Source organism: Lissotriton helveticus, chromosome 4_1, assembly GCF_964261635.1.
Source record: "Lissotriton helveticus chromosome 4_1, aLisHel1.1, whole genome shotgun sequence".
Classification (NCBI taxonomy): domain Eukaryota; kingdom Metazoa; phylum Chordata; class Amphibia; order Caudata; family Salamandridae; genus Lissotriton; species Lissotriton helveticus.
This window is the reverse complement of record NC_136063.1, coordinates 176,335,342-176,362,508: the sequence shown is the minus strand read 5'-3', so window position 1 is coordinate 176,362,508 and position 27,167 is coordinate 176,335,342.

The window sequence follows — 27,167 nt, the reverse complement described above, 5'->3', positions numbered from 1 at the left end:
GGGCTACACAGCCCCCTTCTTAAAATACAAAATATTGAAGAAATGGGATCGCGGCCAGAGGCCATGCCCCCTTATTGCACCACTCTGCAAACTCTACCCCTGGCGCGTTTGCAGAGGGGGAACAAACTAGCCCACCAGGTACCTCCATTATGTGCCAGGGGGCTGCGTTGCAGAGTGGTGTTCTGAGGCCAACCCCCAGTTAATCCCCCAACTTAAAACGCGCCACAGGGCAGACATGCGCGTTTTAAGTTGGGGAATTAATTCCTTGTCAATACTGAGGGTCCCTGGGGGCCAACTTTCCCACCAGGTAACTCTAGTAAGCGCCACAGAGCTGCGTTGCAGAGTGTTGTAAAAAGGGGCATGGCCTCTGAACACCTCTCTGTAACGCAGCCCCCTGGTGCATACTAGAGGTACCTGGTGGGCTATTTGGCACCCAGGGGACCTCAGGATTCAAGGGCACTTAATCCCGCAACTTAAAATGCGCCACAGGGCGTGTTTGCACACATGTCACCTCAAGCCCGCCCCCTTCCTTCACCATTGTACAAATATTCCTCTAAAATCAGCCGAACTACGAATTCCGATTTACTCACCCGTTATCAGTAGAGAACCAAGTGCGGCATCTTTTAGCCCAGCACTGACCCTGAAAAATAATTCTAACCATACTTACCAGTAACTTGTATTTCCTTCCATAGGAATCCATTGTCTGGTTTTCACCAGAAAAGTTTTTAATTGTCTATTTTCACAAACTACAAATATTCCTAAAAAATCGCCTATATGACTTAAACGCATTCTTTCAACTGTTTACAGGAGATGCACCAGTGCTGGAACCAGGATCCACCACTGAGTGAGAAAAAGTAACGATAACACTACTTACCTGCTAAGTGAATTTCCTTCCACAGGGTAACATTGAGTGGTTTCACTTGGAAATTCTTTTAAGTGTGGAGTTTTTTACCTTTAAAATATTCACCTAAAATCAGCCGAACAACAAATTCCGATTTACTCACCTGTTATCAGGAAAGACCTCAGTGCTGCATCTTTGAGCCCAGTACTGCTCCTGAAAAGCAATTCTAACAATACTTACCAGTAACTTGAATTTCCTTCCGTAGGCTAACATTGACTGGTTTCACTTGGAAATTCTTTTAAGTGTGGAGTTTTTTAACTTTATAAAATTCCTATAAAATCAGCAGAACTACGAATTCCAATTTACTCACCTGTTATCAGGAGTGACCTCAGCACTGTTTCTTTGAGCCCAGTACTGATCCTGAAAAGTAATTCTAACGGTACTTACAAGTAATTTGTATTCTTTCAACTGTTTACAGGAGATGCACCCGTGCTAGATCCAGGAGCCACCACTGAGTAAGAAAAAGTAACGTTAACACTACTTACCTGCTAAGTGAATTTCCTCCCATAGGATAACATTGGTGATTCTGTGTGAAAATGTTTCTGTGTCAACTTTTAAAATACAATAATATTCCTTAAAAATCACTACTGTAACCAAAATGCTTTTACTCAACTGTTTACAGGAGATGTCCCAGGTCTGAATCTAGGATCCAATCCTGTGGTTAGAAAAGTCATCCAAAAAGTAAATAATTGCTTTTACCTAGAAATTCACATTGACCTCAATGTTGCATTGTGTCTGTAATTGTGTTGCGCATTACAACAACTGTAATTACTGTACTTGGAAAACTGTTGCCTATTTGCAAAGTATTTAAGCTAAAGTAATTAATTCCGAGAAAGCATATTTTGTAATGTAATGTATATTGTAGTTAAAATGTAATTTAAAAAATAAAATATCTAAAAATAAATTGTTTAAAATGTAGAAAATCAGTATAAAAACAAATAACAATTAATACATTTAAAAATTGTCATTTACAAAACCTTTGAAATTCAATGAAAAAAACATAGGTTTCAGACATGTTATAGTTAGAAATTAGCATTTAAAAAACCTTTGAAATTCACCGAAAAAACCATAGGATTCAGACAAGTTATAGTTAGGAATTAGCATTTAAAAAACCTTAGAAATTCACTGAAAAAACCATATGTTTCAGACAAGTTATATTTAGGAATTAGCATTTAAAAAACCTTAGAAATTCACTGAATAAACCATAGGTTTTAGGGGTGTTATAGTTAGCTAGACATTTCACTTGTATAAACCCATTGAAATTTCCCCGTTATAGTTAGTAGTACTAACGCAAAGTCGCGCGCCCGCAATCCACTGCTGATGATGTCACATATTACATCATTCATGACATGGTCAGCGACATCACTGATGACATCACTGATGACATCTCAAATGACGTCATTGATGAAATCACTGATGACATCATCCATGTGACAACCTGATACACTTCATCATACAGTAGCATAACCTTCCAACATTAATTATACAATATGAAGTACCATATTTGAAACCATTGACACACCAGTTCAAGTTTCTAAAAACTCACTCAGTGATTCCTACAACTACACACACATCTACACTTACCTATAGATTCACTCATACATGCTAACAAAGCTCAATAGAACACTATTAAATATACTTATACACCTACATCAATATTACACACCAGCACATATCCTTTTCACTTATTCAGACATCCTACTCACTTATGCAATTGATGATACTTATATTTACAAAGCTACACACTTACTCAAATACCACTTTATTTATTCTTATAGATAGTAACTCATACTTAGTGTGTTATAAAATCACTATTACAAGTATACAGTTATCCATACATCACTCATACAATCTCTGAGTCTTAAGTATACTTATTTATATACAACAATTCTCACACACACCTCCTTTTATATTCTTATTTTGTTGGACATATATCATTGAGAAATATATTTACTCATCACCACACCCATAAAGAGATTCACTCACCCAAATAACTGTTTCCACATACAGTCTTAACCTCAGATACCTACTAAATCAACTATTTACACATCTTTTGACAGTCACACACGCCCCACCCAACCACACACACATTCATTTACTATTCCATACAAATACTAACTTAACTAATTAATAACTAATATAGACTTTCACATAGCTAGTAACCAACTTATGTAGTAGTTTACACAACAAGAGATAGAGTGATACAGGTATTCACACAGTTTAATCACTATCCCATATATTTAGTGAGACACTTTAAATTCGTCACTTAGATAGTCAATAACATTGCCACTAAATCCTGCATTCAGACACTTACACAGCCACTCAGTCTTCAAGGCAGATTGCTATATATATATAATACTTATTTAAATTTAGAAGCAAACCACATTCACCGGAAGATGTCATCAGTGATGTCACTGACCATGTCATGAATGATGTAATATGTGACATCATCAGCAGTGGATTGCAGGCGCACGAGTTATAGTTAGTACAACTAACTATAACGGGGGAATTTCAATGGTTTTATACGAGTGAAATGTCTAGCTAACTATAACACCCCTAAAACCTATGTTTTTTTCAGTGAGTTTCTAAGGTTTTTTAAATGCTAATTCCTAACTATAACTTGTCTGAAACCTATGTTTTTTTCAGTGAATATATATATATATATATATATATATATATATATATATATATATATATATATATATATATATATATATATGAAAAGAAGGGTACTGAGGCCAATTCACAGTGACATCATGTCGTTTATTAAAAAAATTGCATGGCTGCATGTCCACAGTTCTTGCTTCCTGACGCGTTTCGGCAAAATACCTTAATCATAGGTGCAGAAGTTACCAGGTGCATGTGTGTTAAAGTTAAAAGAAAGATCCGTAGTCCTGAACTACATCGCCTTGAAGTACTGGGTTATTTAGAACCCAGCGGTGCCAGGGGACATACCCAAAGACTTCGGATTCTCCTGTCTCAGACTACAGAAACACAGAGACTTCTTGGTGACGTCAAAGATCAGATTTTATTGGCTGCAACCAGTAACAGGTATCCTAGAAGTACAACACGGTGTATGTTCTCAGGAGACTGCTCAACTTTACAAAGTTGTTCATCCCTTTTATACCAAATATTATGCTTCAGGCAAACACTCCTTATTTACAGTTGACCATTCACATATTTTCACGACAAAGAAAAAGCAGAATCATGATGACAAGCCCATATTTCAGTTTGTCCAGCCCACAATCAATAACCCGGCAAGGCCCAACACTTTTCATCAGATAATCGGTCGGACCCCTAATAAAATTGGGCACCTCCTCATCGTAAAGCAGGCCATAAAGAAAGGAACAGACACAGGTGTGAGTAAGATTAGACATAGTTGTGTGCAATACAGGGTTTATGGCATGTTGTGGCTTGATTTCTCATCTCGATCGGCCACTGGAACTGAAACTGGCCGAACAGGTTTGGCTTCGGGCAGTGGAGTCAGCTTGCCCAGGTCACACAGAAGTCAACAGAGAGTGTACGTGTTCCTAAGACTCGTTCGGCCTTAGTCATCGGCCTATGTGAGGGCAACCACAAAATGGCTGCCGTACACAAAATGGAATCCGACGGTTCAGAACGGAATCCCTGATTTCATGGTGATCTCGCCACTCAAATGTGACGAAAAATACTCGCACACCTTACACTTGTCAAATCGTCATGATACGGTGATTCATATGACACGGGTGCAGAATTTCAGTACCACAGACCCTCCTTTTGCCCTTACATAGTCAATAACCTACACTCACGCTAATCTGAGTCTAGGTCTATATTCATAAAATCATTGAGATGTTGCTGTAGCATCATCCTATTACTTAGCTCCTCTCTCGATATAGGTTTCCTTACACAGGATGTAGCACAGAGGCCACATATAGTAGGAGCACACTGTACGCACAGACAGAACAGAAAAAGAATGGCTAAGATCACCCCAAGGACCATCAGAATCTTCCATCCCCAGGCGGATATCAGTTTCCAGAACCACCCCATCAACGACCAATCTCCTTTATCCACATGCATAGAGTCGGAGATCTTATGCAGTTTGGAAATGGCCTGGTACACTGTCGGGGCATTATCTGGAATGAAAACACAGCAACTTGATTGGATCACTTTACATACCCCACCTCGGTCTGCAAGTATGACATCTAATGCAACTCTGTTCTGGAGTGTCATAAGACGATCCGACTGGAGCTCAGCAGTCAAGTTACTAAGGGCACCGGCAGTTTCAACTACGGTGGACTCAACCACCCTCGTTAATTGCCTTATGTTCCTGCTGTTAACCATAGGTCCCCAAAACGGCAGAGAACCCTTCAAGAAGTCTCCCAATTCTTGTCCTGCAGTATCTTCCTTACTGAGGACACCTCTAACTACCATTGTCTTGTGGTAATCTGCCGCAGCTGTGTAGTTGGGAGGCAACAGGAACGAAACAAAACATGTGCCCGAGAAGTCAGGGGGCAACCAGGTGTATGCTCTATCGTAGCAGATGAAATAGGTACCTTTAGCTGCTAGGAATGAAGGGGAAGTTTGGGACACAAAGACATACGTCTCATTGCAGATACTCTTCCCTACCTGAGCTCTGAGATTTTTGCCACTACCTTGCAGACATAGATGACCCTGATGGGGTACAACCCAAATCGGGGTTGATCTTTTTGCTCGCTGGTTCTCACTCAGACCAACTCCATATCCGGTTACGTTCCATCCAATATATGCTAGTGTCTCATCTCTCGGGATAGTCTCATAGGAAGTAGCTCCTCCAATCATATCTACTATGCCCTTAACTAGAGCACTATTCTTTGGATTATCCTTTACAGAACGTAGGGGGTGGACTTCACGAGCATAGATGAACACCGTTCTGTATGCCCATACAGAACCATTGTAGCTGAAGGGCAGGACCAGATAGGGAATACCTTTATCAGTAGTATGAGGCATAAGACCACACACCCAACAGTTAGTTGTGTTCACTACTAATTGGTGTTGGTGCAGAAGCTGAACGAAAGAGTTATTAACGAATTTCAATCTTCTAAAGGATTCATGTTCAGGCAGAGGGTGAAAAGAATGTGAGGAAACAGTAGAAGAAGGTATAGGCTGTGCAGTGGGTAAAAACTTCACTCGAAAAGAGAATAAAACATATCCTATTAAAAACATTACGATAAACAACATGAAAATGCATAGTATCAGAAAACGTTTTCTAGTCATCATTGTACACATTTTGGCTCTAAAGTTCATCTCTTTGGCAGGTCTCTCCATCTCGAAAAACTCCATCCTCTAACCTTGCTGCTCGCGGAGGTAGGGTGTTCCGTGCTAAGGAATGCGCCTGTCAGTCCAGGGAACTCCCAAGGACCAACCAGAACCGTCGACCTTGTGTCTTCGGCTTGCACTCCAAAGACTTGACGCCGCGACCCTACAGCTGAACCCGGATGGTGGTTCGAAAAAAAAAAATCCAAAAAAAGTTTCTCAGATGAGAGAGCTGCACTTTCAAAAATAGCAAAGAAAAGGAATTTTTATCTATTTGTCCATAGTTCTCGGCCTCAGATTATAACGGCTTTTTCCTGGTAATGTCTCATTTCGAAACAACAGGTCAGGCTCAGTGGTGTCCAATCGAACTACAGATGGCATGGTTTCTTGCAGAAGATCGTCGCTTTCACGTTTAGAATTTGTCCCAATTAAACGTGCATCGCTAAAAGGCAGAAAACGAGGCACAGTCTCAGTTTCAGAATCTGCAATACCCTCCTGGACCCACTGGTCGTACGGCAGAGGCAAAGGGACCCTCTTACAGTGTACGCCGTGGATCCAGTTCTTCTTTCCTTGCACTCGCACTGCAGATCTCGTTGATAACAGGACTAAATAGGGGCCGTTCCAGCGGGGCTGATCATTCTTTGTCCGCTGAAAGTTTTTGACTAAAACCCATGAACCAGGATCGATGACGTGTCCTGGATCTTCAGATGTCTGAGGCAGTGTATCGTGAACCTGTTGGTGTAAAACACGCAATTTAGCTGTCAAATCATACAAGTAATCGAGCAGTACAGGGTGTTCAATCTCGCTGAATTTCGTCGGCCTTGGCACTCCCCATATGTTGGCCGGGCGAACGAACACAATTTCGTAAGGACTAAGTCCCACTCGTGAATGCACAGTCATTCTTGTTGATAAAAGTGCTATTGGCAACGCATCTGGCCATTTAAGACCAGAGCTCGCTTGTATCTTGGCCAGTTTCAATTTTAACGTGCCATTATAGCACTCTACTAGTCCAGCTGATTGGGGGTGATTTGCAGCGTGAAATTTTTGCCGGATTCCTAGCCCTTCACATACTCTCTTCATCACTCGACCTACAAATTCACTCCCATTATCACTCCAGACCATTCTCGGCAAACCAAATCTGGGGAAGAATTCTTTGACAATGGCTTTGGCTGTGGACATGGCAGTGTTATCTTTCAGGGGATATGCTTCTACCCATCTCGAAAAGGCACAAACAACAACGAGTACATATTTTAAGTTGTTGCACCTCTCCATGTGGATGAAATCTAGCTGCAAAACCTGGAACGGATACGTTGGAGGGGCAAAATGACCAGCTGGAGTTGGGGTTCCCCTACCAGGGTTGTATTTCAAACAAACCATACAATTGTTGACCACATTCTCTGCACACTTAGGAATTCCAGCATTTTGCCATACTGGAGCCAACGACTTACAGATCCCTTTCACACTGATATGGGCCATTCCATGCGCCATTGTAACTACTGCAAGCACGTACGCATCGGGTAACAACCATCGCTGATGTTCTGACAACTCAACCCAACAACCATTCGCATTCAATTTACCCGTGCTCTCTCTCCACACATTCAACTCTTTCTCTGTAGCTTCAGCTTGAATAGACTTCACATTCTCTATCGTATCTTCACACGTTCCAACGTCACCAATCCATCTTGCAGGCCCGCCATGTACATTCGACTCATCACATCTCTTGCTGTTACTTTCGCCACTTCATCAGCAAACGCATTACAGCAACCAATGTCGTCAGTAACCTTCTTGTGTGCACTACATTTCACAATCACAACTTGCAATGGCAAGGTAAGTGACTCAAGAAGCTCATTCACCAGCTGACCATGCTGTATCTTGGCTCCATGCGAAGTCAGAAACCCACGCTCTTTCCACAATCGTCCAAAACTATGAGCCACACCAAACGCATACTGGCTGTCAGTATATATGTTCACTTTCATTCCTTTCGATAATACACACGCTCTCGTAAGTGCAATCAACTCGGCTGCTTGAGCTGAATTATGTGGGATACGTGCAGCTTCAACAATCGTATGTAAAGTCGTAACAGCATATGCCGCAGTCGTATCACCATTCGGAAGCTTGAAGCATGAACCATCCACCCATAAGGTACCATCACACTTCACAAGAGGAGTGTCCTTAAGGTCTACTCTCCCTTTCGTTTCTTCATCTGTCCTAAAAAGGCAATCATGCTGTTCAGAAACATCTGTTTCTGCTACAATCAGCAACAACGTGGCTGGATTCAACGTATTGCATCTCTTTATGTGCACATGACTTGCTAAAAGTGTCAGTTCATAACCTGACAATCGGGCACTAGTTAAGTGCTGTGTCTTGGTCCTGTTTAACAAAGTGTCCACTGCATGCGGAACCATTACAATCAACATATTATTCATCACTAAACCAGCAGACTGTCGAATAGAAACAGCTGCTGCCGCCGTCGCTCTCAAGCAACTCGGCAACGCTCTAGCCACCGGATCTAAAGTTGACGAAAAATACGCACATGGATACTGTTTGTCCCCAAAAGGCTGTGTCAGTACTGACAACGCACAACCTTCTTTCTCATGGACATACAGTGTAAAGGGCTTACTGTAGTCGGGGGTACCCAACACAGGAGCCGAACACAATGCATCACGTAATTCGGAAAAACTTTTCTGACAATCTTCAGACCACGGAAGGGGATTAGGCGTATCTTTACAGGTCAATGCCACCAAAGGTTTGGCCAGCAAGGAAAAATTCGGTATCCATTGGCTGCAATATGACGTGATACCTAAGAAGGCTCGCACTTCTCTCTGTGTAATTGGCACACTCAACTTTGCAATCACTTGAATTCGTTCTGGGGTCAATCTTCTTCCCTCCTTCGATAAGAGATGACCTAAGTAGGTCACTTCTTGTCGACAATACTGTAATTTAGGAAGGGACACTTTATGATGCAGATCAGACAAATGACGCAACAACGACAAGGTGGCTTCTTTACAAATCTCCTCAGTATCTGCAGCGACTAGTAAATCATCGACGTACTGAATAAGAGCAGCGCCATCAGGTAAAACAATCGTATCAAGCTGTGTCTTCAACGCCTGACTATATATTGATGGACTCTCACAATAGCCTTGGGGAGCGCGTTTGAACCGGAAGCTTTGTCCTCCTAAACAGAAGCCGAAAATATCGCTATTCTCCTCAGCAATCGGGATGCTGAAAAAAGCATTTTTCAGGTCAATCACCGAGAACCAAGTGGCGGAAGCTGGAATCATCGTTAATAAGGCAGTGATATCAGGAACAACTGGAAATTGTGGCACAACTATTTTATTCACCTCCCTAAGGTCAATCACAAACCTGTAAACAGGTGGCTGAGAAGAGTCAGTTCGTTTCGGAACAGGCAGAACAGGGCTATTGCAAACGTTACCTCTTGTTTCTTCAATTACACCTTTCTCAATCAGGTCATGAATGAGCGCTAGCAACGCCTTTTCACCTTCACTAGAGATCTTGTATTGAGCAATACGTGGCATTTTAACATTCGCTTTCAATGTCACAACATATGGCGGAATCTCCAAAAGACCCACATCATTAGGACCAGTAGCCCAAAGAATATCAGGAAGAGACGACAATTCTTTCGGAAGTTTATCCTTTGACAAATACATCGAGGAGACCACTTTCTTACCCAGTGTAAGCTGTACTCCCGAAGGAGAACAATACAATGTCGCGTACAATCTTTTCAACAGATCCAATCCTAACAAGTTCTCACCACAACCTGTTGTCAGAATAAGGGGTGCTTCGAATTCACAAGGTCCGACAGAAAGAGACATGGGACTAGAAATCGGGTTCCTAACCGGGGCGCCAGAAAAACCTACTGAAACATTCATTTCGCCAGACAAAGGTGTACCAGGGAGTTTAGAGTGCATAATAGAACTCTTTGTAGCACCAGTATCCAACAGAAAAGGCTCTGACACACCTGATGTAATTACCTCAACATAAGGCCCACTCTGATCTACTGGAACTGAAACAACTCCCTCTCTTTGTCTATGGCTGTCCTAGCAATCATCACCTTCCATATTCTCACCTTCTGCATAGTAGTCATCAGCATAGTACTGAGTCGTTCTACCAGACGCGTTATTCTGCTGATCAAAATTATTCATTGAATTCTGTGGAGGAAAGGGACGTGTGTTCTGGGGAAAACCTCCACGTCCTCTACCTCTAGGAGTTTGTGGAACACCTCAACCTCTTGCGCTAGAAACACCATTCATACGCTGTAAGAAAACAGGGCAGCTACTTTTAAAATGACCCTCTTCTTTGCAATATGCACACTGATTAGGGCCTACAGGAAAACGTTGCTGAGAAAACTCGACCCTTTGCGAGTTTCTCTGAAACTGCTGAGGTTGCTGATAATCACGCTGGTTACCACGAGGTGGATACGCCTGCTGCAAAAGAACCTTCGTCTTCAATTCTTTCGTTTTCTTGTCTCCTCTATCCTTCTCGTCTTTATCTCTATTCTCGTAGTATTGTGCAGTAGCCAATATCTGTGCTGATGAGGAAACGGCCCACGAACTCTCTGAATCTTTCAATTTCTTACACAACTCAGGAAGTAAATTGTGCACAAACTTGTCAACGAACAACCGTTGACCACCTTCTGTACTCATGTCTTGACCACTGTGGTCGATAAACGTCTCTTCAAACCTGGTGAAGAAATCAGACACTGTTTCCTCTTTCTTCTGCTTACATGCGGACAACTTATCCCAATTTACACGCATCGCAGGCATTAAAGTCTTCATATAAGTAACAATCTTACCAGGGAGTTCTGCTACTACAGGCTCAGGTTTAGCACCACCATCTTGTCGGTCATCTGCAGCAGCAATATTAACCCAGGTATCACCTAACTCCTGCGCATGGTCTGTATGACGAATCAATCCCCACAAAGGCTGTGGAACCACATTTCCAAACAACATGTCTATATCAGCTAGATTCATAACACATGAGTCTGCAGTCTTATAATACCCTGCAGGATTTTTACGGGGGTCAGGTAAGGTCTGTTTAAGAGCCAAAACTTCAGCTCGTTTACATGGAACATGTGCCCAAACACGCTGAAAATGTGCTGGCACAGCTGGGGGGTTATTATTTGCACCAGCAGGTACTTCTTCCTTCCATACCGGAGAAACCTCTCTTATTGGATATTGTTGCGCTTTGCTCCTAGCAGAGGGATCAGGTTCAAACAACGACCGAGAGATTGCCTCAGTCCTAAATGACAACAATGTCGCAACTGCTCTCTCAACATCGGAACCCACAATCGTGCCTTTCGCAAATTCGAACCGTACATGACATAACTCAGGTGGATTGGGTTCCAAACCATTATCTTCCAATTCTTCACAAAGAAAAACACACATTTTGTCAAAAACATATCTCTGCTTTGGTGCTTCCCATTGACGAAAAACATCCATAACAGACTCTAGCTCATATCTTGTGGGATCAGTAACCCATGTATGTGCCAAATAATCCAATGTCTCCCGTTCTCTAGAATCAGGCAGTTGACTATGCAACTGTTTACGTGTTGAAACAGGGGTCATACTTGATGCCCCAAAGAAGGGAGATAGAAGACTAGCAACAGTATCAGTCATCCTCTGTCGAACAGAAGGAGAAGTCGACAAAAGAACAGGAGGAAAAACAGGATGAGACAAGGCAGACGCAGAGGCAGTATCGGAAGGAATATCGGAAAATGTAGTCGGTACAGTAGGCAAAGTCATAGGAAATACAGGTGGAGCAGGTAGCAAAGTCGGCGGCCCTTGAGGAGGCTGCGCCATAGCAGTGGGAGCCAACTGAAGAAGAGCTGGCGGTTGTGGAAGAACCTGAGGTAAAACAACCGGAGGTTGCACAACTAAAGGTTGCGGAGGTGCTGTAGCACTCTGCGCATAGGGGGGGGCGAGCTCAGCAAATGCGACATTAAAGGATCTTTCTCAAGTTCCTTTGCTGCATCCTGCTGAAGAGGCGGCAAAACTGGATAGCATTTATCAACTGCCATTTTACGTTGCCTATGCAACTGCTCACTCGCTTGTTCTTCTTCATCATCTTTATACTGCATAGCAGCTTGCATTATCGAGATACTCTTTTCTCTTTTATTCCTTTTTGCTCATTTAATTTCTTTCTGTTTGGATTCCTTTCGCCATAGGCGGAAAGAGTCAAACATCGCTGGCCGGGCTTTCTTCTTAAAAAGTCTAACCTCTAGATTGTCTAAGATTTCTGTGTAAAAACTACCATATTGGGGCCATTTGAGGACACCGTCCTTCCTCGTGTATCGGATCCACACTTCATTATATGTGATGGGGCCCACGCCATGCTTCACATAGAGTTCATAGGTTGGAGTTCCAATCGGAGGAACCGGACACGAGTCTTCCAATCGGGAATCCCTATTTTGACCACAACAAAACAAATTTCCAAGTCTGCTAAGACCAGGCATCTTCGCTCGCTAGTCTAGCTTCAAACTTCATAGGATTATAAAAGATAGTCTCGTGAATACACGAGTCCCTCAGCTTTGGTACTTGCAAGTTCCAAATCAAAGATCCCAAGGGGATACCCAAAAACTAAGGACTGGGAGGCGCTCCACTCATACTTAACTGAGGTATCGATGGCGTCACCAGAAGACTCGTCTATCGTCTCGCTCTACAAATTATCAAAGGGTCCAAGACAGGGCGATAGTCAGGGCAGCAGTCCTTCGTAGCCATTGGAAAGTGGGGAACCTCACAGCAAAGACTTTCGGACCACGACGACATACAGGGGTCGATGAAGTGGTAGGCCTTCCTCCAAAATTTTCACACGAAGCTCCTCACGAACCTGTGGCTTGGACCGGTACCGCTGAAATCGCCCCACGTTGGGCGCCAACTGAAGTACTGGGTTATTTAGAACCCAGCGGTGCCAGGGGACACACCCAAAGACTTCGGATTCTCCTGTCTCAGACTACAGAAACGCAGAGACTTCTTGGTGACGTCAAAGATCAGATTTTATTGGCTGCAACCAGTAACAGGTATCCTAGAAGTACAACACGGTGTATGTTCTCAGGAGACTGCTCAACTTTACAACGCTGGTCATCCCCTTTATACCAAATATTATGTTTCAGGCAAACACTCCTTATTTACAGTTGACCATTCACATATTTTCACGACAAAGAAAAAGCAGAATCATGATGGCAAGCCCATATTTCAGTTTGTCCAGCCCACAATCAATTACCTGGCAAGGCCCAACACTTTTCATCAGATAATCGGTCGGACCCCTAATAAAATTGGGCACCTCCTCATCGTAAAGCAGGCCATAAAGAAAGGAACAGAGACAGGTGTGAGTAAGATTAGACATAGTTGTGTGCAATACAGGGTTTATGGCATGTTGTGGCTTGATTTCTAATCTCGATCGGCCACTGGAACTGAGATTGGCCGAACAGGTTTGGCTTCGGGCAGTGGAGTCAGCTTGCCCAGGTCACACAGAAGTCAACAGAGAGTGTACGTGTTCCTAAGACTCGTTCGGCCTTAGTCATCGGCCTATGTGAGGGCAACCACAAAATGGCTGCCGTACACAAAATGGAATCCGAGGGTTCAGAACGGAATCCCTGATTTCATGGTGATCTCGCCACTCAAATGTGACGAAAAATACTCGCACACCTTACACTTGTCATTTTCGGTCTGATGTTACCAAAATCGTCATGATACGGCGATTCATATGACACGGGTGCAGAATTTCAGTACCACAACCTGGACTACAGAGCTTTTTAATCATGCTCCCACGTGGCCATGAGACACATTCCTACAAGTCCCATGATGCAATACTGTTCTCCTCTGTACCGTGCTGCTGATAGAAAATGTTGCTTAATAGCTTACTTTCAACCCAGAACAAAGTCAGTTTGTTTTTGCTACTGTGTATTGTTAATAAAGTGCCAGGTGCTACTACAAGTCTTAAAATGCATTTTACACAAACCTTCTTTATGGACTTGCTGCATTGTTGTGAAAATTCTCTCAGAAACTTACAGTGTCCCAGAATCGCCTGGGAGAGGTGAATGCCTCTCCCCTCTCCCTTTCTCGCCTTCAAACACACCAGGTTAAATCCTTTCATAACAGGCTGAATCCTTGTTCTCGGTGTGAAAGCAAGCGGGTCATGCCTCCCTCATCAAGCATCCAAAGCCAAACCTCTGTCGATGAGCGCCTCCAACCCTGCAGGGCGGTCTCAACTGCGGGGACAGAGCATCCCGGTAATTAACAGGAACAGAAGGGTGTTGAGGCCAATTCACGGTGACATCATGACGTTTATTAAAAAATGGCATGGCTGCATGTACAAAGTTTGTTGTTTTACAACACGCCGACCGGCTATAATCATCGCGGAAGATAGAAGAACATTGCTGTCCATAAACCTCACTGAACACGAGATTTCCCCTGAAGAAGTGCACAATAGTGCACCAAATGCATTGGGAATTTAATCTTGAATCAGGAGAAAATATATGAAGCAATATAAATTCATGCTGGATGGAAATATAATCCAATAAATGAATTCATGAAAACAAAAAAGTTTATGTTTCAACAATAACTTTATTGGTCGAAGATTAGAACAAACAACAAGTTTGATTGATTACATCGCTCATAGCGATTCAAATCGGAGTGCTCAGAGGGTCGAGCCCTAGGATTAGAGGCCGCTTGGATATATTTCATAAATAACACTCCTAAAGTCAGAAAGTGATACTTCTGAGGCACACGACACACGTTCAAATAAGAATAACATTGGAAACCTTGTGCACAACAAAACCCATATATATGTTACAATATGTAAGATTTACTAATTGTAAGTATATATATTTTAAAAAAATATTTTTGTATATATTTTTTCGATATTAGTAAAAAACATGTTTAAAAAATACTTTGTTCTTATCCCTTATATATATAGCAGGAGCGGTTCGTATCGATGAAAAGAGGCGACCGGGGGGGGGGGGGTCAGGAGGTGGGGGAATGGGGGACGACAGAGACTAATAGAAAAAAAATAAAAAATAACTTATCTATCACTCTCCAGCATCATGTTGCGTTCTTCTGCTCCTATTTTCTTTGCTGCAAGCTGGCACAGGCTCCCAGCCTGCCCTGCGGCAATCCAGAATTTGGTCTCATGAATGAGATCAGCTTCTGAATTGGTCTGAGAACCGATGATTTGCACTTCAGGACAGACTGGGAGCCTGTGCCTGTTCTCTCCAACTACAGCAATACAGCTGGGATTGGAGAGAGCTTCACTGCGCATGTGGGTTTGGCCGGCCATCTGAGGCCGGCCCAACCCACATGCGAAGTGAAGGCAGTGCCCACTACTCCCCCTTTAGTCTGTCATCTCCCTGGCCCCACCCCCAAGCCTTGACTCGAGATAAAAATAAAAGAATAATAAAACTGGTTTTAAACCTGTTTTATATTAGTTTTATTTGGATGTATGACGTTACCACGCATACTTTTAGCACGCATACCTTTTCCACGCAATTTTTACAACGCAGGATCCATTACAACGAACTACCATTACAACGCATTTTTTTACAACGCAAATACCTTTACAACGCATACCATTACAACGTAAGTATTGGTAAGTATATAATATTTTAAAAAATGTTATTACATTTAATATAATTTAATTTAATTTAATTTTTTTTAAAACCCAAACCTACCACTTAACCCTAAAAATACGCCTTTACCCAAAATCCCAAACCTAGCCCTGAACCCTAAAAATACCCCTTTGCCCAAAAACCCAAACCTAACCCTGAACCCTAAAAATACCCCTTTAACCAAAAAACCCAAACCTAGCCCTGAACCCTAAAAATACCCCTTTACCCAAAAACCCAAACCTAGCCCTGAACCCTAAAAATACCCCTGTATCCAAAAACCCAAACCTAGCCCTGAACCCTAAAAATACCCCTTTACCCAAAAACCCAAACCTAGCCCTGAACCCTAAAAATACCCCTTTACCCAAAAACCCAAAACTAACCCTGAACCCTAAAAATACCCCTTTACCAAAAAACCCAAACCTAGCCCTGAACCCTAAAAATAACCGTTTACCCAAAAACCCAAACCTAGCCCTGTACCCTAAAAATACCCTTTACCCAAAAACCCAAACTTAGCCCTGAACCCTAAAAATACCCCTTTACCCAAAAACCCAAACCTAGCCCTAAACCCTAAAAATACCCCTTTACCCAAAAGCCCAAACGTAGCCCTGAACCCAAAAAATACCCCTTTACCCAAAAACCCAAACCTAGCCCTGAACCCTAAAATACCCCTTTACCCAAAAACCCAAACCTAGCCCTGAACCCTAAAAATACCCTTTTACCCAAAAACCCAAACCTAGCCCTGAACCCTAAAAATACCCCTTTACCCAAAAACCCAAATCTAGCCCTGAACCCTAAAAATACCCCTTTACCCAAAAACCCAAACCTAGCTCTGAACCCAAAAATACCCCTTTACCCAAAAACCCAAACCTAGCCCTGAACCCTAAAAATACCCCTTTACCCAAAAACCCAAACCTAACCCTGAACCCTAAAAATACCCATTTACCCAAAAACCCAAACCTAGCTCTGAACCCTAAAAATACCCCTTTACCCAAAAACCCAAAGCTAGCCCTGAACCCTAAAAATACCCATTTACCCAAAAACCCAAACCTATAACATTTTTACTATAATTATATACTTACCAATACTTACGTTGTAATGGCATGCGTTGTAAAGGTATCTGCGATGTAAAAAAATGCGTTGTAATGGTACTTCGTTGTAATGGATCCTGCGTTGTAAAAGTTGCTTTGTAAAAGTAGTCTGTTGTAAAAGTTGCGTGGTAACGGTTGTTTACCGTTTTATTTTTCACATTTTTTAAAGTGATGGTGGGAGGCTACGCTCCTCCGCCACAGTGGAGGAGCCACCACTGATGTATAGGAAACTATATTTTTGTGATCAATATTTTTGACACAATATTTCTGAAGCACAATATCTATGGTCTCAATATTATGTCAGTGAACTGAGAATTTACGTTTCCCTTTGTTATTTATCATCAACAACCCATGACAAGGTCAGTCATCATGGGGTATCATGTACCATCGATGCATGACCAGATTGAGTCTCAACCACTGCATGGTACTTGATCTGGCTGACTAGTGTGAGCACCTCGATGACTCATCAAAGTAATAGAATGTAACTGTTGTTTGCACTTTTTATTTAACAGAGGGGTAGAAGTAGTGTGTGGAGACTATGGGGGTCATTATGATGTCGGGCGGATTGCCTCCGTCAGGCTGGCGGTGGCCACCGCCGGCCTGGCGGAGGCAATCCGCTCGACATCCATGTCCTGATTCCCCCCCGCCAGATTAGGATGGCGGAGGGGACAGCGGCGGGCGGAAAGACCGTCCGCCATCCGAATGACCCCCTATGTGTGCTAGGACCCTTGTGGTTCTGAGCGGACTTAATAGAGGAAGTAGGAAACTTTCTGGGAGGTGGTAAGGTGTGGTTATTAACAGTTATGACATAACCAGAGAGCAGACTGAGATTGTATGCTACGGAATAAAGACATACAATTCAGAGCTCAGTGTGTGGCATATTCATTGGCATGCTCCTGGGATAAGGAAGGCGGTACATCTACTAGGGACATATGGGTAAATTAAATATGACAATTGTGGATAAGTTAATCAAGCCATGTTTAGGGGAGTGTTCACAAACACTTTAGTTCTGGTGAAGTGCACAGGGTCATAAGGCCAACACAAACGAATTCAGTGAGGAGCAAGTCAAAAAATATGGTGGTAACTTCAGAAAGAGCCATCTCCAACACATGCTATATTAATTGATAACATCAGTTCAATATTTATTTCAATTTTGTGGGGAGCATTTTGCTACCATTTTCTCAAAACTATCTAAATGTGTGACCTTATCGATCCTGAAACCGACAGGACGCATAAACTGGATGCGGCAGCACGTTTTTCCATGCCCCATTTGAAGATTTCCCAGGGGATTATCGACTTCTTGGTCCTTTGCCCCCCCCTCCGGTCCTGATGAAGACCCCACAGCAAGGTTAAACGATCCTGCAACCTCAGAGGGTCGAAACGTCGACTATTTGTTTCATATGTGGCAACCTCACGCCAACATCTTGTATATACATTGTACCTTGTGTCGTATGCCTTTCTTTCAAATAATGTTGCTATGCACAATGCAAGTTGTTGCTACAACATTTTTAGCATAACTAAGTGCTTAAAGGATTGATTTTACTGTCACATAATCCCATCACTTCCCCAACCTCTCACTATCACCTCCCTACTCCCTCCTTGGGGCACTGTATGACTTCAAATACAGCTGACTGTTCTTTGCATGATGTATATGCAATATACTGCATCCCATTGTGAATTAAACCTTGTGGATCAAAGTAATTGTTGTTGATTAACTTACTCTAATTGTTTGTAATTGCTTCTTGTATACACTGGGACCCCTTCCTCTCAGTATTAATCCAACCCAGGTCCCAGTGACTTTATATGGGTGTAACCCCCTGTTTATAAACTTCTGCGGAGGGTCATGATTGTTTGGCACACCATAAATGTAATTTTTCTTGAGGGACCTTTGAAAGCCTAGGACTTTTAGAAAAATTAAGAGAAAAGTGCTCTGTGAAAACACAGACATAATTTTTCCATCATTATCTCTGAGGAGGTGGAACCCCCCCTGAATCCCTCCTTGAGGAGGTCGGCTCAGTCAATGATCATCAGAAGCCGCTGAGGAGAAAATGGAAACAATTCACAAAAGCCGCAGGAAATCTGCGCGTCTGGAGATACCGCACATGTAAATTCTTATCAGCCTGTCTGTCCCATCTGCCTCTCTCCTCAGTGTGTCCTATAAATTCTTTGGAGTGCCTGCGCTGTTTGCTAATGGCTGTGCAGAACAGATTTGAAGAATCTCCCTGGATCAGCTGGGCTGGCAGGCCCACCGTGACACCGTGTAAGACAAGCCTCTTAGACCGTGGCCGTCCAGAAACATTCCGAGCACTAACACACTCAGGATTCATTCACGGCTCAGCCATTTAAATTCCATTACTGCTCAGAAGCCCAAACTAAATTGGATTTTGAATTCTGTTTACGGAAGTGAAACAAAAGGTTTTGTTTCTCTGTCCATGCGATGAAAGGCTGCATAAACTACTTGGGTTTAACATTGAAACTCTGACCAAGAAGGCTGAAAACTCCAGATACGTTAACTGTAATTAGACAAATTGTGTAAAGGTTTGACAGCACACTATCGATCCTCTTCTAATAAGATAGGGGCAGAATTACAAGAAACAAATGCATCTCTGCGTTAGAGCAGAGATGCGTCAGTTTCCCTGTGCCTGCATGCAAAACCCTTGCGTCACCATGGATGCTTAGTATTTACAATACGGTGCACCATGAAGCAAGGAGTGACAGATACAACAGAAATTCTGACGCATCTGTTGGCGCAAAAGTCAAGCATTGCTGGAGTTGTGTCGCAAGCACAACACAACTCCAGCCATGCATGGGGAGGCCTATACTTGCATCAAGCAGGCATAAAGCTTTAAAGCATTGGCGTCCAGGAAGTGGCTCAGTGAAATCAAGTAGATTTCACTGCATCACTTCTACAAGGCTTTCCTGAATGGGAACATCCACCCTGCATACATTATACCTGATGCAGGTATAATGTGGCATAGGGCTTTACAACGTGATGCATCTCCATAGATGTGTCAAGTTGTAAATGGGCTGCAACATGCGACAAAAAAAGTGCAGCAACGGCAGCGCAAACGGGACGCAAGGAGCTTGTAAATCTTCCCCATAGGCTATGTTTTTATTAGGTTATGGGCTCACGTTGCACCTGGGCCCAGAGGTTGGAATGGAATTTACAATGCCAATAGCTTAAACTTGTGTGAATGCGAGACCTATTGCATTGCAAATTATTGTTTTTAAAAGCAAGTGGGACATATTTTTTATGCAAATAATGTCTTACCCGCAAGAGTCCACAAAATTCAGACTGACATTATCTGAAGTGCTTTTTCAAATGTGGTTTATGACAGATTAGATAACCTCAGTGGTCATTCAATTTGCAGTGTAGCTTACTTCAACAACTATTTATTACACTAGTGGACCAATGCACCGCATAATTGTAGGTCTCCTATGCCAACATCTGTTCAGACTCTGCTCCTTGTGAGCAGTCTGCTTTAATGAGTGCAGTATTGCTACAATTGTTTGTGAGTGCATTGTGAGGGATGTGCATGTGTGAATGTAAGATTAAAATTGTCTTTTTGGAGTGCAGAGTAATTATTCTAAAGGTTTAAAGTTCTGCCTGTGTGAGTGCAGAGTGATGCATATGTGGTCTACAGATTAAAAGTGGTGCCTGTGTGAGTACTGAATGAGGCATATGCCTATGCGAATACAGTGTGAGGGATGTGCCTGTTCGAGGGCAGCAGTGTGAGTGTGTTGTCCCTCCATGTTATGTCTTTATGTGTGTGTACTTTACAAGGGCCAAACCCATTGGCTTTGGTAATGCATTTTAGGGTTATGGCTTCAAATTGCAGAAATGCAGAGCAGGAAGTAAAAAAAAAATAATGTAAAATGTCATGGTACTTATAGAGCGCACTGTCACCAGACAGTCACCTTGCGGTGTCGCCTATTCGGCTTCCTGGTGCTGATACTCATACCGCTGTGGAACCCCTCCTGGCTTTCCCTGTAAAGTGTCCACTCCTGGGCACCCCCAGGGTGAAGCCAGGCATCCTTAGCGCTGTTGGGGCCGGTGTGGAGGCTAAGCAAGCTGTTGCCCAGAGTTGCAGCGTGGTGCCTGTGATTAGAATAGGCACCGAGGCGAGAATTAACAGGTCCGAGGAGATTGAGCCCAAGACCCCACTGAGGCGGGAATTGAACCCTGGTCCCTGGCCAGAACTCTGCATCAGGGTCTGCCGCTCTAACCATTGAGCCACACTCCACACACAAGTGGAAATGCAATAGAGTGTATATGGGAATTGTAGTGCATTTTGATATATGGCAGATGCAGACTCTGTTGAAGGAGGTTGAGGAGTGTCGGGGTAGCTGAAATATTCTCCTAGTTACTTTCGTTGCACTAGGATCCAACCCAATATAGCTAAGCCCGTGCATAATGACTTCTGTAGTATCTTTAATATTGTATGCAAACGATTTGAAATTCCAGAAATCGCACTTTGCCAGCACAAAGCTAATAAATACCAAGACGATTTTCCACAGCTAAAACAATGTGCAGAGGGAACACCAAGCAGTCCTATTGGTCGCAACAACTATTATTACACATTATTCCCCCTTGACTATGGTAAATCAGAACTGGGTGTGCAAACTGGCCTAAATATTCTGTGGAGTTAAATGTTCCCTAAGGTTTATTTTGCATCAGATTTTTTTCAGATTTACCACAAATTAATATCTAATGCTATGTATTTCAAGAGAATTTAGAAAGCATACATTCCCCTAGCTAACTCACGTTAGGATGCTGTTTTTATTTTTAGGTCTGATATTAGCCAAGACCTTTGAATTTGACTAAAACATTAAATTTGTTTATGTGACTTGTACCAAATCCTCTTCATTCATTGGCCTGTTATTGTGCTAGTCATATATTTCTCACTGAAGTCATTGGCAAACGTCTCTGTGAGTGTTGGCATTCTGCTTTTTTCCCCCAGGGAGCACATCCACAGACAAAGTAAATATTTTCAAAGCCAGAAATTAATTACTATGGCAATGCATGTGTTCTGAGACCAAATAAATATTTTTGATTTTATTCCAATTTTTTATTTTAGGCGAGCTCCTGTGTCCTCTCTCAATAAAAAAGTTTGACCAAACCATGTTAAAATTATCATGGACAAAGCTAAAAGTCTAGCTGGCAGCAATCATCAGAGCGTTTGTTCATTGCGCACCTCTGTCATTTGTGAAAGCTACTCACAATTAGAGATTTGAACAACTATCGTCGATTTTACCTGCTGCCTTTTATGACATTCATCCTGGAAACTTTTATTAAAACCAATGTCAGCCTTTCGTGGAATCCCAAGCCTTCCTCCTTCCTCAGCTGGCAGGCTTCAGAGCTGGTCACAGCACAGAGATTTGATATGTCTCTGTGCTGGAGGATCTCAGGTGCAGAGTGGACCCAGGTGGTACTGTCGCTCTTATTCCCTCAGACCTTACTGATGCATTTGATATCATCGGCCATACCTGACTTGTGTCACGAGTCAGACACTTGGGCTGTGCTCAGAAATCTTTACAATGGTTTAAATCTTCTTTAAGTCATCGCTCCCAAATAGTTACATTGCCTTATTTTCACTCCAAGGTTAACTACATCAAAAAAAGCTCTTCTTCTGTTTAATATTTACGCCGCACCATTAGCAAGATTACCTAAAGGCAGCAGGGTTAATTTTTGAGCATATGCGGATGACACACACATTTTTTGAGGTGCATCAGTCAACAAATAATAATTGCTTCACAGCCTGGCCCATCTTCGTCTTTTTTGTTGTTGTTGCAGTTTTATATAATTCTCAGCAGTATGAGCAGTGACCAAAGACAAATACATCAAAACTATTACTACATAGTGGATGCCTAAAATGTTCTCAAATTGAATGCTTCCATAACAGAATCTTTCATCATCAAACATACAGGCACCTTACCTCTGCCTTCCAACTAGCAAGACCTAATGAGTTCCAGTTCCCGACCATCATATTAAGTTCACAAGCTGGGCATAGTAGCAAAGGCAGAACGCAACATGCAAGTGGCTGAATTAGCCGCCAATCGTTTTTGATACCTCAAACTGCTCAAAAGTCTGCTGCTTTTCATTGATAAGACCTTCAACACACCAGTGGCAAACACTTTCATTTTTCATGACTGCACTAATGGAAAGCCTGATTTCTGGGTCTTCCCGGCAAATTGCTCAGGTGCTTATAGATAGTCCAGATCGCTGCTGCCCGTTTACTAATCGGTATGCCACGTAATGAGCACATATTTCCTAATCTTCACAGTCTGCACTGGCTGACAATTGAAACTAGACAACAAGTCTAAAGGACATTCATATTGACAAGCCCAATAGCTCCGGCATTGCTAAGATCTATTGACTTTGACAATGCTTCTTTGGTGTTGACGTGGTCTTGCTTAACAAATGTGCAAGTGATAGTGAGAAACAGTTGAGGAGCTTTGAAGTGAAGCAAAGATGTAGTGTTACGGCCAGAGCTACAGACATGGGAACTAGGTTTGAATCTCGCAGTCAGCAGAACAGTATGTGATTCAGTACAAATCACTTTCGCTTCACCCTGTGTACGACAATTAATGTGTCATTGTGTAATGTAACTGGTGAGCACTTGAAGCGCTGCAATACTATCGGCTATTGTAGTGTAGTTCCTATATTCCCAATGCGCAATTCTGCGCATTGGAATAATATATCCTATAATTTGACATAGGACTTATGTCTACTAGGTCTCTATCGAATATATTAGACTTAATTGTGAGTGCAGCTAGCTCAAGGTCACTAGAAACTTTCTCGAATGAACAAGAAGGGATTAGTTTCTGACAACCGCATAAACATGACAACTTTGTTTCCCCAAAATAAAAAGTATCTTCAGAGTTGTGGAAACAAAAGATGGATATTTTACTCAGTCAATCGTGCATGCCTCGTTTCATTAGAGGTGCAGAGAAATAGAGAGAGACTGGCGTTTTCAATAAAAGTATTTATTGAACAGTCTTCTTTCCCATGCAGAAGAAATGAATTGCTACAATCGTAATACTGGCTGTAAAATATAATGCGTACAGCAAGAAGTGTATTATAAATAATACTGTAAAAGCATGGTATGGTTTCTAAGCCATAAAATACATACATAAATAAATAAAGACTAAAAGTATTCAACTGGTGCTTCTAAAATACGCTTACCCCGAGATACCTAACCTAAGTCTTGTACGAGGGAAGAAGTAAGTGTGGTGTAGCATAAGTTTAGTATTCTTTTGCCAAGAATCTAACTAAGATTTCTCTTAGGGTCTAATCATCTCCGTACCTGGGTCGAGAATGAAGGAGGTCTGGTATCTCTCTGTCTCTGGACTTGAATTCCCAACACCCCGCAAGGGGATCTTGTAAACACTGGAGCTTGATTTCTCGGCAAGAGAAAAGACAGCGCCTCTCTCAGTGCATCTGCTGGAGGGTCGGCTTCCTTCGGCACTTGCTGTAGCGAGGTGCGTCCGGCAAGTAGATAGTCGAACTGCTCCAAACCACAGTGTGTTTGCTAGGGCAAGTGTGGGCATATTTATACCTTGAAGGCGCCGAGTTTGACGTACAGTTGGACATAATAACGTCATCAAAGAGTCGAAGTTCTTTGAAAACTCCATGAGTTCTTGGAAAAATCAATATTCAAGCAAGGGGAAGTCCCTGACTGCTGAAGCAGAGTTTTCCAAGAAATCGTTGTGGGTTTTCGAAACTAGTGGAATTATCCATGCCTGTATTTGGACTGCATGGGCTATGTCTAAATATGGTTATGATTTCTATGCCTGTATAAGGACACGGTGATTTATACCTATATAAGGGCATCAGAAAAATTACACTAGGGTCCTAAAATGCTATACAACACTATTGTTAGCCCAATTGCAAGATGGAGGTTGGAATAAGCGCTTCAATACTATTGGGTAATGCAAGAAAAAGAAAATCAGCAACGACGAGGAAGCTAGTGGTTGGATGGGTCAAGCAGAGAAGCAGTAGGGGATGGGGAGATGGGCAAGCAAAGACAGAAGAGGGTGGGAGGAAGCCACAATAAAGGAGTAGAAAATACCTTAATTGAAGCAGAATCATTGACAAAATGAATGCGTCTTTGTGCAATGTAACTGGTGAGCACTTAAGGCGCTCCATTACTATCAGCTCATGTTTGCGCTATGAAAAGACAAAGGGCAGAGTGAACGCTCCAATACCATTTTATTATGAAAAAAATAAAATGAACAAGTGCTGTTTGTGCTTTAACAACTTTTTAAGTAATGCATTCGTTTATGTACATTCTCATGCAATATATTGGTATGTGTGTATGAGTACAAGGGAGGTGGCCTGAAAACTCAAGAACACCTATGGAGTGCTTGAAAACGAAGAAAAAATAGCTGCGCAAACCGAGAGTAGTGTAAGGAGACATGCACTTGGTCCAGTGGCTAAAGGAGACTGAAAGACAAGAAGTCTTCATGACGCCCACATGCCATGATGAATGGCATAAAGGAACATGACAGTTGGTTGGACCCAAAAGAAAGTTTCAAAAGGTTTGAAAACCTTTTCTCCAGACTTTCAGCAGTTTCTGCCAGAAAAAAGTATCCAGCTGTCAGTTCAGCAGTATTGGACTGGAATTCATCTTCATACCACACAGAGATCTTTGCACACCCCAAAAAATGACTAAGTCTCAATCTGAGTTGGAACATAAAGCATTTTCATCAAGAAACCTCAAAAGCTGCGGAGCACCAGCAGTACCAACCTGCTTCAGGTCAACCTGGGTTCCTTCGTGGTTCAACTGCAGTTGCACCTTCAGCCCGATCTTCCTCAACCATTTAGTCAAATTGGGCTCTTTATTTTACATGTTTCTTTTTTGCCTTAATTCTTCATAAAAAGTGTATCTCTTGTACCCCCTATTACTTACTTTTTTTACTTATAAAATCGTGGTCTTTCTTCTAAAATAGCTTTTGAAGAGTTTTGTGTAACTTTTTTTATTGTATATTGTCCGCTAAGGAAGAGGAGCGTCACCCCACAGCCAGGAAGCAGCAAAAGAAAGGGAAAAAAATGATAATAATGTAATGTTATCATTATTTTATTTTGTCCTCCTGCTGTGGCAGTGTGCATGAGGGGGATGTTGGGGCTGCAGAGCAGGGGAGGAGTGGTAGAACACTCCTGTGCGCAATGACTGTTTGGTTGGCCTTCTTGGGCCGCCCATTACAGTCATGCACACTTCTCTGTTCTCCATGCAGGCTACATTACAGTCTGCATGGAGAACATACCCACTCCTCCAGCCCCTGGCTGAGCACCATGTCACGGCACTCATATCAATCACAACACTACATTGCAGTGTTTTTATTGGCTGCGGGGTGTGTGGGAGCCCTGGTGCTGCCTGCTTCCTCACAATAAGCCAAGATGAGAATGGGACACAGGAGAGGCAGCGGCGGCCGGACAAGTGGCCGGCTCGGAGGTAAGTGATTTTTTTCCCCAATCCCCTCCCACCCCTTCGCCCCCACCAACCCCACTGATGCTTCTTGGCAGCAGCCACGGCTAAGTACATTTACACTTGATGTGACACCATTAGGGCTCTAGTAACTTTTGGAGTGAAATTAGTGATTAGCAATGGTCTTTTCCCTAAACCGCTTCTATTTAGTAGTTAGTGTTCCCCAATTTCCAGCCATTCTCCCTTGTGCTTCCCAACTATACTACTAAAATGTGTGCCTACATACATGTACAGAGTTCTCCATCATTGTAGTGGAGATCTGTGAATAGAAAAGATAGGCAAGGTGGTAGTGGAGGTCTCCAGCCAGAAGTTTGTTTATGATGAGCATTTTCGAAAAAGTGAGTAGCACTACTTTATGTACTGCAAAGTATAGTCGCTGAAAAGGTTCCACAATGTGTAAATGTAGAAAGTACTTCCCATGTTTTTGGAGGTGATTTCCCTTTTGTAAGTATTCCCCCAGATGTTTGCCTTATTTTGCTGAACCCGTTTGTGTTGGCCATAGGATTCTGTGCCCTTTACTCCCGCTAACCAGTGGTATAGTGCTTGTGCTCTCCTCTCTAAATATTTTAGGATTGGTATACCACTAATTGGCACTGTTAATTTACTTGTAAGTCCCTAGAATTTATGTCAACTAAATGCTACTAGTGAACTGCAACACTCATTGTGCCATCTCACTTAAGTAGCACTGTAAAATGTGTCTCCAGGCCTGCAACTACAGCGTTGGTTTGCAGTTTTAAACTGCCACTGTGACATGAAAAAATAAACCTTTTGCATGGCCAAAACTTACTTTTTTAATA